The 12,371-nt window shown below is 37.7% G+C and overlaps 1 protein-coding gene across 1 annotated transcript in view; it reads right to left on the bottom strand.

The window, feature by feature from the left end:
• Nucleotides 1-11,850, bottom strand: part of DLG2 (discs large MAGUK scaffold protein 2) — a 1,040,068-nt gene extending 1,028,218 nt beyond the window's left edge. Inside the window, exon 1 of the mRNA XM_007456975.1 lies at nt 11,695-11,850. The gene's annotated coding sequence lies outside the window, so the exon portion shown is untranslated. The remainder of the gene's footprint in view (nt 1-11,694) is intronic.
• Between the last annotated feature and the right edge of the window lie 521 nt (nt 11,851-12,371).

Here is a 12,371-nt window from a genome sequence, read left to right on the forward strand (position 1 = left end):
GTTAAGAATTTTAAAGCCCAATCAATGTCAACACTTATTTATGAATGAATGTGTGAGATGTGAAATAATTTCTATATACCTTTGCTAATAAAAAAAGAATTGAAAACATGCTTGCTAAAAGGTTACGACTCTGATTTTTTTAATGGGGGGAACTACTGATGGGCAGCCTTTATGAGCTTTATGTCTATTATTTCTAATTCTTATAGAAAGCCTTGGCAGTAATCCTAGTCTTGAGAAGAACTGTGTTGAGTCTTGGGTTAACTCTTTAGGAATATCTTAAATCTACAAATAATCACTAATGACAGTTAGGATTGTTCTAAACACTCTTCATTTAAAAAAAAAAAACTTATTATGCCTTTAATATACATAACAATCTAATATTTCTTAGAGAAAATTCATTATTATTGTTGTTATATTTATTACATAGCTGAGAGAAATAGGAGAGTTGAATGTCATTCCGCTGACTTATCTTTCCAGAGCCATGGTGGGGACCCATTAACCCATGGTGGGCTAGGTCTAGAGAGCATTCTTGAATTGTGAGGTGCTGCGGTAGGTCCTATGCCCACCATTTTCTTCTTCCCTTTTCCCAACTTCTGGCTTAAATATCCAGGATTTGAGGTATGCTGTTGGTACCCTTTCCAATTAATGATAATTGAAGCAAGAATTGTTTCATTTGCTTAGAATTTTGACCAGGAGCTTTTGTGCCTGGATTCAGAATGTCTGTCAAGGCCATATTTCACTCAACCACTTTCCTCTCACCAAGGTCTGGGGCTGGAACAAAATGCATTATTCACAAATATGCAAATCTCTGCCAAACCCTTCTTAGGTTTTTATTAACTAAGAGCTTCTCAATTTAGCCTCACAAATCTGTTTTTTTCCCCCCCCCCTGCCAAGACCAGATGCTTCCTGAACCATCAGGTCAGATGCTTCTACCATCTAGTGGTGAGAGACTGAAATGAACGAAGGTTACATTTTTTAAAATTACTTTTTTTCTAAACTAGCAAAATCAGCTTAGTTTTCTCATTAATAATATTACTAAAGGCACTATGGCTAGAAAGGAAAAAATGAATACATTTTTTTCAGTTGATGGTCAAGATCCCATGACTATTGGAGTCAAATATACCTCATAAGGTTTTTTCTTTCCTTCTTTCCTTCCTTCCTTCCTTCTTTCTTTCCTCCATCCCTCCCTCCCTCCTTCCCTCCTTCCTAAAATTTGTGATCAAGTAACAAGGCATGTAGGGACTTCCCTGGTGACTCAGTGGTTGAGAATCCGCCTGCCAATGCAGGGGACACGGGTTAGATCCCTGGTCCAGGAAGATCCCACATGCCACGGAGCAACTAAGCCCGTGTGCCACAACTACTGAGCCTGTGCTCTAGGGCCCGTGAGCCACAACTACTGAGCCCGTGCACCACAGCTACTGAAGCCCGTGTGTTCTAGGGCCCGTGTGCCGCAATTACTGACCTCACGGGCTGCAACTACTGAAGCCTGTGTGCCTAGAGCCCATGCTCTGCAACAAGAGAAGCCACCACAATGAGAAGCCCACGCACCGCAATGAAGAGTAGCTCCCAGTCACTGCAACTAGAGAGAAAAGTCCGTGTGCAGCAACGAAGACCCAACGCAGACAAAAAAAAATAATTAATTAATTCAATTTTTTAAAAAGTCATCTAGTGTTTGGTCAACTCAATTCTAGGCACTACAGAGGTGCCACAATTTTTTAATGTATAAGATATGATCCTCTTTTACTAGAAATGTATAACAGTTTTAAAAATAGAAACATTAGACTACTAAGGGTTAAACATTGTGGTAAATTACTGACTGCTTCATGGTCTCCTCAGTGGTCCTCTCTGGCCATAAAACCCCCAACATGGTGGTATTGTTCCCTGTGTTTCAGTCCCCAGCAGCCTCCTCTTCCTTTCCTGAGCAATCCCATCCATACATCTTCAACTACACGGAAGATGCCTAAGTCTCCATTTCTGGATCAGATCTCTCTAAATTCCCAGATTTTTATTTCAAACTGCCTGTTAAACCCTTCTACCTGAGGGCAACATCAATATCTCAAACTCAGTTATTCAGATCTAACCTCAGAATCTTTTCACCCCATCCTTAAATCTATTCTTCCTCTAGCAGTCTTGACTACATTTCACGATACCTCCTCCACACAAGTGGTCAAATAAAAAATGTGTGGATTAACCTCTATTTCTTTCTCTCCTCTATCTTCTATACTTAATAGGTCTCAAGTTCCTGATGATATCTTTTCCTCAATAATCTTTCTAGTTTATTCCGTCCTCCATCCCCAATGTCTCTGCTGTATCTCAGAGCTTGTCCACCTGTTGCATTTTGCCTGATGTCCTTGATTGTGATACACCCTTTTCTTGTTTTTCTTCCACTCTGCTACATGACATGACTAATGGTCTAATTTGCAAATCTGACCAGGTCTCTCCTCTTTTTAAATTGCGTAGTCATTCCTCATTACCTACAAGGTGAAGTCCAATCTCCACATAAGGCCCTTCATTACCTGTTCCCATCTATCTCCCTTGCTTGATGGCATGCTTTGGACCCAGTTCTGTACCCCTTCTTAATCCTTATATTCCATCTCTCTGCCCTACTCAATTATAAATAAAAATAACCTGCCATTTCTAGAGTTCTTCCATACTGATAGACAACTGCTGGAGTCTAGGACAAGCTTGACCTTTCTGCTTTATCTCCAACTTCCTTCCCCTATAATGCTTGCTCTGACCATACCTGTCCCTAGATCTCCAGCTCAGAGAAAATTAAACCATTTCTCTAGGTCTTGGGAGCATTTTCCTCTTCTTTGCTACTTTCTTTATTGCACATAACATGACATGTTATAATGTATACATCTCCAAGTTTGTGAATCTAACTATTGCTTATAAGCAACTTGAAGGCATATTCCTCTTTGTATCTTCAGGGAATAACATAGAGCCCAGCATACAGGAGAAGGTCGAAGAGATTTTACTGTACAAATGAATGAACGGATAAATAAATGAATCAATCAATACACATAAGAGGTTCTGTTCATATTAAACTTAACTGCATCTCAGAAATGCTAGATGATTTTCCTGAGGTTACCCAGGCAGAAAGTACAGTAGAGCCAGGATTCAAACATTTATTTTTTTGGCTCCAAAGTCCATGAGGTTTTACAATAACCACACTACTTTCTGCCTGAAAGTAATGAAAAGCTGAACAGGGATAATAGCTGTGGATAAAGAGAGGAAGATAACACTAAGACATTTGAAAACGAAGGAGAGATTAAAATAAAAAACATCCATAAATGAGTTTCTAGTTTAGAATATTAAAATAACACTAATACATACTAATATCAAAACATCAATAGCAATACGGATAGCTGCCATTTTTGTGTATTTCTTATGTGTCAAACACTGAGCTCTTTTTACAGAGCTCAAACTTCATAGAAACATATGAGTGAATGCCATTATTTTACAAATAAAAAAACTGAGGTTGAAGGAGGTTAAAAAAACTTAAGCAAGCTCACACAGCCAGTAAGTAGAGGACCAGGTATTCAATCTCACTGAGGCTGCTTCTAAGGCCAGAATAAATTTTTATGTTAAACTTTTCTGTTGGTTGTAATTGTCATCATATATGCGTCTGTTATAGTATTTTTGGAAGTCTATGTGTCCAAACAAAAACCAATTTTATTTGGGAAAAAAGGTCTCATGACCAAACATGTTTGGAAAATACTGTGTATTAACCATATCCCCATCTTAGAGGTTTATATTTCGTATTATCATATTAAAGACCGGGAAATCATTCAGTAAGTTAATGGACTTAACCTCTCAAATGTTTTCGGCATTCATCCCTTTATTTTCCTTATAATGCTGACAAAATCCCACCAGACGCAATTTGGGAAACCCTGGTTTAGTTTCACTGTAGATGTCAATGAGGGAGAAAGAAGAAAAATAAAACAAAAATAAGATGTGGTCCAGTTCACAGGAGTTTACACATTTATTAGGAGCAAGATAAATGGAATATCTAAAGGAAAGGACAATACCTAGTTCCACAAAATTATTTAGGTTGATAGAATAAGGTGCATATAAAAAAGCTAACTATGCAAACTCCATGTGTCATAGGACGTTATAACCAAGTGGAGTCGGTCAAGAGTTAATAGGAAAGACTTCACGAAGAAAGATTAATTGTAGTGTTGGCTAAAACATACTTTCCTGTAAGGCAGGCTCTGGCAACCCTGTTAAGAAAATAGTTGTGCAACAAAGTACACGTTATCTTTCCTGCCTGCAGTTCTGTATATTAGCTTCCTCATTTGTGAGAAATCGCCCCCTATAATTTCCCCAAACTTGCACTGCCTCCAGATTCTCCATTGTTTTTCCATATATATTCAACAAATGCCCAGTTGTTCAAGGGTATAAGAGTCTATCCTAACTTCTTATATTCTCACTTTTTGGTAAATCTTCCCAGAACTGTTTATTCTGGTCTCAATGAGAATTAGAAGATAGAAAATCATATTTATCTGATTAAAGCAATTCACACCAATCTATGAAAAAAACCCTTTAATCTTCCTTGTAAATAATCATTGCTGACTTTGACTGTAAGACATACCATTTTGTATGCACCCTAGGAAATGCTGCCAATTTTAATTGCAAGATGTCATTGATTTTAGGACACATCCAGATTTCAGATATGTAATACATGAGGAAATATCAGGTTTAAAATTGAAGAAAATTCTGTATCAATGATTAGGGGACAACAGATAGAGAAAAACAAGAAGTCTGTGCCTTAATTTCTTGCTTATTTTAATATCAATGTCACTAATCCCCCAGAAGGCAATTATTCATAACTGTTCATATTTCCATTTACAGATAACTAATTTAACAAAGTATGTGTTGAAGGACTGAGAATATAGTAATGAGTAAACCCAACATACACCCTGACCTTGAGGGCATTCGTATAATGATGATATACTGACAGTAAATTTATTGAAACAAAACTAATGGTTATGAATAAAAGTAGAATCAAAACAACTGGTTGGATTTGTGGTCTAACAAATATCATGTTAATGTGAAACAGAGCATAGAGAGTAGCTTTATTCATTTATTGATCAATGTTTGAATGTGTAACTTCTACATTGCTCATTTCTGAAAATTATAAGATATTTTATAAAATTAAACACACTTGGAATTAACATTTTAAGAGATGAATAACCAAATAAAAATGACAGAAATAGATCTTGCCAGGTCCTGGGAAGGAGAAGCATGAGGGTTGTGGTGTGGATTTACCTGGGTTCTCTTCACCTAGTGTGAGGACTGTATCTCAATGCAGAAAACGCTCCAATTGCTCAAAACAAAGTGTGTCTCTCCTGCTGAGAAACAAATTCTTACAATCTCAAGGGAACTAGCTCCGAAATAACTACTTTTTGTCATGGGAGAGCAACATAATCCTTGGGAGTTTACTACTGGGTGAATTGAAATATTTTAAAGATAGAACCTATTTTCCTTCTATTTCCTCATCATGCTCCCATCTGTCACCAGACTTCATGGTTCTCATTTAGGAAACTAAATTTCTTACACATTTGCTTACATTTTATATTTGCTTAACTTTTAAGAATAAGGTTATATGAAAAAAATGACCTTCAAATTTTACACACCTGGAGCCAAGGAAGGAAAATTTGATGCTAAGATCTCTTTAAAAATAGTAGAACCATTCAGAGGAAGGTAATATAACACAGGAGTGATAAAGAATACAGATTTTGTATCCAGAAAGACCCGAGACACAAATATTGGCATTCCTATTCACTGGTTCTGTGGCTAAAGGGAACTATTTAATTTTAACATCAGGTATAATATCTCATAGAGGTCAAATGAGATAACTAAATGATTTTGAAGTATTTGTCATGGTAGCAGGTTGATGATAATAACAAGATCAAAAGCGACATCTGGTTGTGCTTACTATGTGCCAGACACTTACTAAACAGTTTACAGTATTATTTCATTCAATTAGTATAAAAATCCTATGAGATAAGTATTATTGGTACCTTCATTTTACAGATGAAGAACCTGAGATAGAGAGCTAAGAGATACTCTGTAAAGAGTACTCTGCTAGATGCTTGGGGTCTCACAGTACCTAAGATTCAGAAATTTGAAATCTTACTGCAGAGTGAAGATAAGTCATACATAATTAGAACTGAGGTTCCCTAGGAGAGTGATGTGCATATTTATTTATTTATTTATTTTTAACACCTTTATTGGAGTATAATTGCTTTACAACAGTGTGTTAGTTTCTGCTTTACAACAAAGTGAATCAGCTATATATACATATATCCTCACATCACCTCCCTCTTGTGTCTCCCTCCCTCCCTCCGTATCCCACCCCTCTAGGGGGTCACAAAGCACTGAGTTGATCTCCCTGTGCTATGTGGCTGCTTCCCACCAGCTATCTATTTTACATTTGGTGCAGTATATATGTCCATGCCACTCTTTCACTTCATCCCAGCTTACAGTTCCCCCTCCCCACGTCCATAAGTCCATTCTCTATGCCTGTATCTTTATTCCTGTCCTGACCCTAGGTTCTTCAGAACCATTTTTTTTTTTTTAGATTCCTTATATAAATGTTAGCATACAGTATTTGTTTTTCTCTTTCTGACTTACTTCACTCTGTATGACAGTCTCTAGGTCCATCCACCTCACTACTAATAACTCAATTTTGTTTCTATGGCTGAGTAATATTCCATTGTATATATGTGCCACATCTTCTTTATCCATTCATCTGTTGATGGACACTTAAGTTGCTTCCATGTCCTGGATATTGTAAGTAGAGCTGCAATGAACATTTTGGTACATGACTCTTTTTGAATTATGGTTTTCTCATGATATATGCCCAGTAGTGGGATGGTTGGGTCATACAGTAGTTCTACTTTTAGTTTTCTGAGGAACCTCCATACTGTTCTCCATAGTGGCTGTATCAATTTACACTCCCACCAACAGTGCAAGAGGGTTCCCTTTTCTCCACACCCTCTCCAGCATTTATTGTTTGTAGATTTTTTGATGATGGCCATTCTGACTGGTGTGAGGTGATAGCTCATTGTAGTTTTGATTTGCATTTCTCTAATGATCAGTGATGTTGAGCATTCTTTTATGTGTTTGTTGGCAATCTGTATATCTTCTTTGGAGAAATGTCTATTTAGGTCTTCTGCCCATTTTTGGATTGGGTTGTTTTTTTTTTGTTATTGAGCTGCATGAGCTGCTTGTAAATTTTGGAGATAAATCCTTTGTCAGTTGCTTCCTTTGCACAATACCTAGGAATAAACCTACCTAAGGAGACAAAAGACCTGTATGCAGAAAACTATAAGACACTGATGAAAGAATTTAAAGATGATACAAACAGATGGAGAGATATACCATGTTCTTGGATTGGAAGAATCAACATTGTGAAAATGGCTATACTCCCCAAAGCAATCTACAGATTCAGTGCAATCCCTATCAAACTATCAATAGCATTTTTCACAGAACTACAACAAAACATTTCACAATTTGTATGGAAACACAGAAGACCCCAAATAGCCAAAGTAATCTTGAGAAAGAAAAACAGAGCTGGAGGAATCAGGCTCCTGGACTTCAAACTATACTACAAAGATACAGTAATCAAGACAGTACGGTACTGGCACAAACACAGAAATATAGATCAATGGAACAGGATAGAAAGCCCAGAGATAAACCCACACACATATGGTCACCTTATTTTTGATAAAGGAGGCAAGAATATACAATGGAGTAAAGACAGCCTCTTCAATAAGTGGTGCTGGGTAAACTGGACAGCTACATGTAAAAGAATGAAATTAGAATACTCCCTGACACCATACACAAAAATAAACTCAAAATGGATTAAAGACCTAAATGTAAGGTCAGACACTATAAAACTCTTAGAGGAAAACATAGGCAGAGCACTCTATGACATAAATCACAGCAAGATCCCTTTTGACCCACCTCCTAGAGCAATGGAAATAAAAACAAAAACAAAAACAAACAAATGGGACCTAATGAAACTTAAAAGCTTCTGCACAGCAAAGGAAACCATAAATAAGAGGAAAAGACAACCCTCAGAATGGGAGAAAATATTTGCAAGTGATGCGCATATTTAAAATAATGTTTTACTGCCCTTTGTTTCCCCACCACCTATCATGATATGCCTAGTAGACAATTACTTGAATTGATCTAAACTGAAAAGAAAATGTCCATACTTTATTACAGACCAATTTCTTTTGTGGAAGATTCTAAGGTAGCATCTGAAGAGAAAGCATCCCCATCTGGAGGCAAGGAAAATAAACTGCTAAATTGCATTTCTCCTTCCAACCCCATACTTCACCCTGGCCAAGCCACTCTAATGAAAACAGGCTAAGCAAGCCCATCTATCAGCCAGGCAGCCGTTGTGCTCCAAAGGCAGATGAATCTTAGAACTGAGGTTTCAAGTGCTATGCGGTGATGGAAGAAATGACTGTCAAACCTGCAACAGTGAGATTACTCAGCTAATGGTTCAGAGCCCGCTGAATGTGACATTTAAACTGTTCTCCAGCAATCTCACACTCTGTTCAGGCATGCCACATGTAAGTTCCTAATTAATACTAGAGAACCCCATTGTCTTCTAAGTAGGATTCAGGGAGCGCTATATGATTGTGTGTTCTGCCTCCTCACTCTTCCCCCTTTTAATGCTTGACCCAAGAGCACCAGACAGATCAAAGAAGCAACAACGTTGAAAATATGCCAGGTTTAATGGAGAATTTGTACCCTCTTAGCATTTCTATGACTTTAATAGGCTTCCTTTATGAGGAAATAACACATTAGATTTTAACCACGGCAGGTTTGCCAAACACTTGAACTGTGATAATAAAATAACCTCTTAACAACTTGATTAGGAAATGTGTCCTGTTGCTATAAAAATACACGTGCTTGAGCCTGATAGTGCAGTGCTGTGCTGGGCCAACTCGTCCTGTCTCATGAGAGCCTCATGTGTCCATCTTTGCAAATATATTCAGTAGTTTCAGGTTGGTAGCCTGAAATCAGCAATGATGGGTGTGTTTACACCACAAAATTGGCAAACTCAACACATTGGGGTGTTTCCTTTTCTGGAAAAATTGTGCACACTTATCTCTGTCATTGTTGCTAGTAGAAGAAAGGTACACAGTCTCTTCAATAAGACAATCTAAGAGTGTATCTTGTTCAGCACAAACAACACCTCTAGAGGGTCATGAGGGAAAAGTCCTGGCCCCAAAATAGCTACCTCACAGGCTGGGTGCAGAAGTCCTGGATGAGGTCACCTTTCCATTCTCTTCACAATACCTGGGGGTGGGGGGTGGGGGGGGGCGGTCACACCACTGAGCTGGTGATTCCAAAAAGGAAGGAAAGCCTATTCTAACCTTGATGTTTCATATCAGAGATTTATTATTCACAGGTGGCTACTTTTAAAGCAGATGTGGGAAACCTTCGATAAAAGACATCACTATAGTAAAAACATAAAAACCAAAAATTTTTTTAAAGAACATAGTTAAGATAGAAGGGAGCAACAGAAACAGAAAACCTAAGCTAAGGAAAAGCCACCGAAGTGGAAGACACTTAACTCTGAGATTCCTAGAATCAGGGATAAAGGGGAGATAGGAAAGATCCCTTTATATTTGAGATATGATCTTCAGAAAAAGCAAAATTTCCTTCAACTCTAAGAGACATTTTCCAAATGAGGCACAAAGTAGCACAACACATGGTATAATCACCAAACTGTAGATGTTCAGATACTTATATTATCAAGTATATGCTAAAAATTTAATATACAAAATGAAGATCTGATAGTGCTTTTATTATTTTGTTCATATTTTTTACTGTTGCCAGGCTAGCTTTAGACTAGTCTCCATTGTCCTTCTCAGCTTAAAGCCATTGGGAGCTATGCTCTAGAGCTGATTATAAAAGGAAGTGGTAGGAAGCGGGGAAAGACAACTTGGGAGGCCAGAAAGGAAGGGAGGCTTCATGGAGGTTCTTACAGGGATTCTTTCATCCGGTTAGAAAGAGAAACATCTGAAGTGTAAATACTCTCTGTGCAGTCCAGTCTCCCAGCTCTGCCCTTTCTCAGTTTACACTGGTCAGCACAGATTAAGGATGAGCAATTGTTTGCAAAGATGAAAGGTCCTTAAAGCAGGAAGGTATTCATCTGACCACAGAATAGAATCATTGATTCCTATAGTTAGACTGGAACTTAGAGACCATTTTGTGTCCTCCCCTGCTGAAAAAGGAGTCCTTTCCGCCATACCACTGCCAGGTCATCATGCAAGCCTGATTTCTAGGGACAGGGAATTCCTGCTTTGCAAGTAGTACTTTTTGGGGGTAGTTCTAACTGTCAGAAGTTGTGGTCTTATAATGATCCCAAATATACATTCCTGTTAATTATGCACAGTGGTTCTGCTTCTGCCCACCAATACGGAGTTTCCTACATGACAGCCCTAAGTATAAGAAGGTAAATTCCTGTTCTCCAACCTTTAATCTACCCTTCTCCTGGCTAAAAATACCTATTTCCATCCATCAGTCAATGATTTCCAAAGAGACTCTGGGAAGAATTGAACAATGGATTCCAGAGGCAAAATATTTACATATTTTTACATACTATAAAATATTTACTGGCATTTGACAATTAGCCTAATATTCTAACTAATTTGTGGTAACTAGCACTAGTTTATTTGATAATGCGGTTTTAGGATGCCAGGGTATTAAACTATACCAACTTTTGGAGATATATTCAACATAATTTAGCCTTTCTTTGATGTTCTGGAAGGTATAATAAGATCCCAGAAGGCATCAGGGCACCCTTCATGGCTACATTTTTTATTGCAACACAGCTATATGAAAGTGCTAGTGAAGTGAATGTTGTAGCTAACAAAATAAAAGAAAAAATTTTTTAGCAATATCAAGGGGTTATTTGGTAGTTTTTTGTTTTGTTTTGTTTTACATTTCAATTGTCTTCTATTACATCACTGACTCTAGTTCCATTTTTCCTTTTTTGACTTTAATCAACATTTATAAGCTTTTACCCAAGACACAAAATCCATAGCATCAGCAAAGCAAAAGACAGAGTAAACTGCAACCAATGAACACAGAAAATCCTTACTCTCATTTCATTGTCCCTCTTGTCAAAATAGCATTTATCAAGAAATTGTTTTAAATTAAAGAAAAAAAGTAGAAAACATTGGAAAAGTATGACACCACAGGGAAAGAAATATAAAATAGAGCTGTTGACGAACCAACTCACGCATTTTCCTTTTTAGTCTACATGGTAAGGCAATTACTAGGTGTCATCATGTTATACTTACTTCCTTTGTTTTATCTGGAGCCAAGAATAAGATGGAGAGATAGATCTGAACAAAACTTGATGTCCTCCTGGACTTTGTAAATGCACGGTCAGCTTATTTTCCCTTTTAGTTTTTCACTGCTTGCTCTTTCCTTAGCCCATTCTCAACAACTAAAAGGATTTGCCAGACATTTCAACAAATAACTGTAAGAACTTCCCTGTGTCAGGAATTCCCAGTAAGCCTCCAAACCACAGAAAGACCCTTTGGCAACCATGTCTCACTGTAGTGTTTTAAAAGAGCCTCACTTAAGGCCAGCAAACATCTCCCTTAGCAATGCAAACCAGTCACTGCCACCAGCTCTAAGAGCAAAAGAACTGACCTTCAGAGGAGAGATGTGTGACTGCAAGACGTATCCATGGACATTTTCTATTTGAGACAGGTTCTTTTCCGATACATGCACAAGTTCAGGGCCTCTCACTTCGTGGGTCAGTCGAGGTAAGGAATGATCATGTGGAGTGTCCTCATCTTGATAGCGATACTTCTAGGAAAAAAAGACAAGAAAGAGAAAAGCATTAGCGTTTGCAAAGGGTACAGTTCTGAACGTCACATTCTCATTTCATTTACAGGACACAGTGTGTACCTATTGCTGACATCACCAAACAGGCTTTGCTACAGTCTCTTTTGGTGGTCACCATTAACCAGGTCAAGTGGAAGCAATACTGAACCAATCATCAATACCAACCAATGCTTGTTTTTGCCTGATAATGCACTATCTCTGTTTATAAAATACAGAAGGGTGATAACAAATAAGACTGAGACTATTTACCTAAGTAGGTGAGGAGGTAACCCTCCAAATGACCAGAGTAGCTAAATATGTGCTAAAAATTCTAGGTCAAGGATGGAAAAGAAAAAGTACTGAGCAAGAAGACAGAATTCTGATACAATCATTCAGGAAACCTAATTTTGATTCAGATTATGTCTAAGCCTTAAGTTCTCTAGGAAATAAGGGAAAATTTTTGCCACCTGAATTTTTTGTATTGGCCTTAAAGGAAGACA

The sequence above is a fragment of the Lipotes vexillifer genome, unplaced genomic scaffold (assembly GCF_000442215.2).
Source record: "Lipotes vexillifer unplaced genomic scaffold, Lipotes_vexillifer_v1.1 scaffold1457, whole genome shotgun sequence".
In the NCBI taxonomy this organism is placed as follows: domain Eukaryota; kingdom Metazoa; phylum Chordata; class Mammalia; order Artiodactyla; family Lipotidae; genus Lipotes; species Lipotes vexillifer.